The 5,742-nt window shown below is 40.2% G+C and overlaps 1 pseudogene; it reads right to left on the bottom strand.

The window, feature by feature from the left end:
* Positions 1–4,234: 4,234 nt before the first annotated feature.
* On the bottom strand, positions 4,235–5,507 carry LOC149195939 (callose synthase 3 pseudogene; annotated as a pseudogene).
* Between the last annotated feature and the right edge of the window lie 235 nt (positions 5,508–5,742).

Genomic DNA, 5,742 nt, shown 5'->3' with positions numbered 1-5,742 from the left:
CGTGCTCTTCCTCATTTTTAGAATATACCAATATATTGTCAATGAACACAATAACAAAACTATCCAAATACGGACACAACACACTATTCATCAAGCACATAAATGTAGTTGGAGCATTAGTTAGGCCAAATGGAACTACAATAAACTCATAATTCCCATACCTGGTCTGGAAAGTTGCCTTGTAAATGTCCTCCTCTTTTATGTGTACCTGATGGTATATGGGTCTCAAATCAATCTTTGAGAAAACTATTTCTCCCTTCAGTTGATCAAACAAGTCATCAATCCTTGGTAAAGAGTACCTATTCTTGATGGTCACTTTGTTCAACTGCCCATAGTCAATTCATAATTTGAGAGTTACATCTTTCTTCTTCATAAACAATACCAGTGCACCCCAAGGTGATACTATCGTTTGTCCAACATTTCCTTCAACTGCAACTTTAACTCCACCAACTCAGGTGTGCTCATCTTGTAAGGTGATTTTGATGTTGGAGTTGCCCCTAGAAATAACTCAATAGAAAAGTCTACCTCCCTGTGAGGTGGAAAGTTTGTAATGTCCTCAGGAAATACATCTTGAAACTATTGCAGAGCTGGGTACTTGCTCAACACATCTGCATCCTCAACCTCCTTACCCTTATCACTATAAATGTGCACTGCAAATAACATACACCCTTTCCTACGACTACGCTTTTCCTGCATAGTTGTCACCATCCTAATTGATGTGGCTTTCTTCTTACCCTGCAAGACTCTTGGTTCCCCATTGTCATCAACACACTCAATGGCTTTGTCATAACAGTCTACCTTAGTTCTATGAAGATACAACTAATCCATTCCCAACAACATATTATATGATCCTAATGGTAATATATTCAAATGTCCTATTGTTGGCAAACCATTCAAATCAAATGCACAAGTTCTTACCCAATGATAAACTCGCTTATTTATACCTATAGCCAATTGCACTAAGCAAGATTTTGCATGAAATTCCTTACTCAAACCACACTTATCTATCAAGTCAAGGCTAACATAGTTATAATTAGATCCAGGGTCAATCAAAATAGAAATAGTCTGATCACAAATCTTACCATCCATCTCAATGATAGATGATTGGTGCTTTGCCTGTCTGTTGTCCACGTTGTTATCACAAAATCAGTACTAAGGGCTGCAACCAAGCAAGATTTCATGTAACTCTTTCAACCAGACTTTAGACTAAGGATTAGCCTCCTTAGTCAGAGAGGGCTCTCTCACAAACTTTTGATAAAAATCATTCACAACAACAGATGGCTAACTCTTCACACATTCATGAAAACAAAGCTGGTTGGACACATATCAAATTGGTCTTCATTGGGCTATGGAGTCTCACACATTTAGTAAACAAAATCACAGTCATTTCATGGAAGTCAAGGCTCTTTGCATCAGATGTTCAAACATATTTCACATAAACCACAGCTTGCCAAACATACAGGAAGTCAGAGCATTAAAAATGAATTCTGAGTGATTATGCTATAACAAGGCTGTAAAAGAACAGTAAGAGAATAAACCACCATCATATTTGAACAATATAATCCATTGAGAATCTTGAGAAGAAACAACCACTGTTTTACTATTACTGTAATAAGTCTTTACATTGGCCCAAATAAACTCTGTTTTTGTATAAAATGTCCAACCCCTATTACATTCATCTTTCAGCTCTATATAGAATGCTTCCTCTACCTGATTCGAGCTCCCTCCTCCCCCGTGAGGAGAGCTCAATAATTTCCCTATGATGACACCTACTAACTTTTTAAAACCAACTAATAAATACAGCAGGCTACTAATCTACAGCACTGGAATTCTAAAGCAAATAAAATCCTAATTCTACATCATGCTGGACATAGCATTTATTACAATTAAGATTCCTCCTTGCAGCTTTGACACCTGGCTTTCTCTTCGTTCAGCTGAGATAGCATGAGATGGCATAAGATGGGCAATTAATGTCCCATGCTGGCTTTGAATACCAAAGGCTTTGATCTGTTCTGTATTGACTGAAAATATCCCTAAACTTTCGGTTCTGGTCCCCCATCACCGAGTATGCAGCAGTGGATACTTTAATTCTTTAATAACCCAAGAGAATAGGGTAACACCATGCTCCTGACATGCTGGAGGCTTCCTTGGTAAACAAGTGTAACACAAGAATGGATACAGAGTTTACCATTAAAACCTTCAATTCTCTAAGAAGTGGACACTCCCCCGCGCAAACATTATGGCAATCATTTTTGAGACACTGAATGTGGTCTTCCCATCTGCAAACACTCGAGCCAATGTTCCAGCTCCTGTGGACAGCAAACCACCTTGTAGGCCCTTCGTGCTAACCTTGAGGACATGACTTTTGATAATAAGAAAAGGTTCACACCTTCAATAACTTCTGGTAGTATGCTGTGACAACACTCGACTCAGAAAACAATATGACCATTGCATACTTGAGCATAAAATATATCAAAACTTGCACCTTTACATGCTTCGTGACTAATTTATATGCCTCAACAATTGAGCTTGCAGGTTTTCGACTGTCTTTTGAAATACATAATAGACTCACAACCTGTGGATGGTGTAAAGACCTTGGAGGATCCCTGAGAAAAACTGTTGGCATGAAGCAACCAGCAATTCTGCATTCTCCTCGAAACTATACTCAATCCAAAGCAGCAGAAAACCTCTGTTTATCCTCTGTAGTCAAAGATACTCTAACCATATTCCTTTGGCTTAAATGGGCATTTTCATCCGAGCATTAGCTGAGAAATCTTCAAGATTTAGCCGATAAGTAAGACTATCAAGAGTACCACCTGCAGTTTGCATCACTTTGTTCGGTGATTGCTCATGTGTGTTTGTAAAGATGTTCCTTGTTGCGCTGACTACCTTTGTTCCAGGGGTCACAAGCAATCTTGGGTCAAGACCATCTGCAACAGGCTGGGAGAAATAGCCCACTAAAGGAGCCATATGTATCCTGCCTATAGTGGGAAACATTTTTCCAGTAGGACCAAGGAACTTGTCCCTCACAATCACATATGTTTCTAGCATTCTTTCATTGAGTAATAATATTCCCTTGGGCTCTGATATTAGAATATCTGCTTTCTCTGGCAAAATCAACCTCTTCAATTTTTCCCCTTGATCACTGGTATATGCTGACCCAAAGATAATATACACGCACCAATATGCAGATCAATCTGACACTATGCACTTAATAACCAGGAATTCCACTGTAAATGTTTGCATATCCTTTTTCTGACAATCACACTCGACCAGCACGAACCAAAGCTTGCAATCTGACAATTGCTTGCGCACAACGCAGAGTTCTTGCAGCCTGCTTTCGTTCACGAACATGGGCTTGTAAACTTACAATACATTTAAGGCGATCAAATTCTCGGCAGGCCAAATAGGCCCCGACAACTGCTTGTATATCGATCACTGCAGAAACTTCTGAGATTCTATCTGCAATTCCAGTTCTCTTCTTCCATCTTATCTGGAAAGAAATTTCCCTCACAGTATGGCCAACGAGCAGCTGTGGTGTTGCTCTTTCCCCAAAACTGGCTATAAATGTTTGTCAACTTCAGAACGATTCACCATGTTCCTGTACCTCTTTCGGAATTGGCTTTGAATCTAAATCGATGGCCATTTATGAGGTGTAGAAAGAACCCTATTGATTATGATGGGCTGGATGCTGAATCCGTCGATATCACCGTCATCCTCCATTTACAGTGCCATGTGTTCATTACCATGCTCTGATGCATGCCATGTGTGCACATTGCTGTCGTTCAATCATCAGTGCAGAAACTCGACTTTCCACCCTCTTGTTTTTATGTAGGTGGTATTAAATGTGCATAGAAAGCTAGAGGCAAAGATCGGAATCTTGACCTCAGCATCCCCAATGTTCGTATCTCACCAAGTCGGCGAAAGGCACCATAGATACCTCCAAAGATAGTGGAGTAAATGGTATACCAAATCTGTATGTCCATGAAATAAACAAGTACTATTGGAGCCCAGAGGGCAATCACCACGCCAATGTTGTTTTTTGCGTTTGGAGAAATTCATGCCATTCGAATGCACTAATATGCATTGTCACGATAGCCTTTGTAGGCCCAATCAATGGATGAATCTCATCGTAGTAGCTGAATGCCAGTTTGGTTACAAGAAGTAGGATCCAGAACATTGTGTACTTGAAGAGAGAAAACTGACTTTCGTGCATTGCCCAACCAACATAAAGTCAAGGCTGTGCCCACCACATCAGGATACTCACAATGCGCCATTTCGAGCTTTCAATAAATCGCTTTATCATGGGCAATAAAAACAATATTGCCCCAAGTACATTAGGAACCAGATTAGAACACAATTGCAGAAATGTATAATGAAGGGCTTTCCCACTTGTCACCAAACCGGTTCTTGAAAATTTTACCAAGACCAATTGGGTTATCCATGCGTGAGCATAACAGACTGGGAGGATGATTACCCATGCAGCAGCAACGACAACTTTCAAAACATATCTTAGAATTTCTGATGACTTCATGGCTTTCCTTGCTTTCCAGCTAAGAATTATATCTAGAATAGCTTGAACAAGCTTTAATATTGCGGTGGTGATAACAATACTCAAGATCTTTTCTAAAAACAACTTCATTAAAGATTCCAGTTGGCTGGCTCGATCCATTCCAGAAAAGAATTATCATTCCCTGTAAAGACAAAATATGGAAGGTCCACATTCGATCAAAGCTTCTAAGAATGTGCCAGAAGGAACGGATTTCAACAAAGTTCATCTTGCCCAGCCATCTGTTTCTATCAGTTAAAGGCTTTTCTTTAGAGTTACAGCCATCTCCTGGTAGCATATAAAAACAAAATCTGCATCTGCACGCATTGGCCATCCTAGCCGAAAACAATCCACTGACCAGAAATATTCATTCAGATCATCATAATTCCTCCATTGAGAATGTTTTGCAGTGCCATCCTTGCTTCTCTTGGCTTCCATTGCAATGAGTTCATAGATGAGGGTCACAACTTTTCTGAGAAAGGACTCCTCATCACCTCCATATGCTGGCTTTACATTTTCCCCTGTTGTAGGACTCACCTTGCCAGCTAACATCCCATACAGCTCAAATGCCATATGATGGTAGATATAACAGAGGCACTCTGGCATAAACCGTAGGTTTGCAGCCTCCCCCCAAATAAGAAGGTATAATCCCATATAAAGAATTTTCCGCTGCTGCAGATCCTGTTGGATGTTGGGTAACCAAAGGCTGGATTTACGTCCTAAATACTTGTGCCATTTCCTGTGAGATTCCCACTTGATGCAGATTTCTGAAAGAAAGCAGAACTCTGTACAATAGGCATGCTAGGATATTGACCTCCACTAGATACCAGAACTTTGACCAATATAGTGGGATTATAGAGAAAACCTTGAAGATGAAAAACACAGCAGTATTATTTGTATATTGATGATAATAACCTGCACTGTGACATGTCGAGCCAGACATTCCCACAGAACCCATAGGAGACAAAAGTGATATGGGTGAGTTATGGTTTCGGACAAATCCCCAGTTTTGTAGCGCGCTACGAAACCACCTAAACCTGTAGCGCTGCGAAACTGCTAAACAGGATTGATGCGCTGCGGAAACACTTTGCCCTGAAACTAATCTAAGCAAATTTGGCAACAGAATTTTCAGTGATAACACACGTCTGCATAAATACGAGTAATGCTCAACCCAACATCCCCAACAGTATGTG

This window comes from Pinus tabuliformis, chromosome 2_2 (assembly GCF_031772625.1).
Source record: "Pinus tabuliformis cultivar Carrire ecotype Pingquan chromosome 2_2, CPIR1, whole genome shotgun sequence".
Lineage (NCBI taxonomy): Eukaryota > Viridiplantae > Streptophyta > Pinopsida > Pinales > Pinaceae > Pinus > Pinus tabuliformis.
Note: the sequence above shows the minus strand (reverse complement) of the source record. Positions and strands in the feature narration are given on the sequence as shown.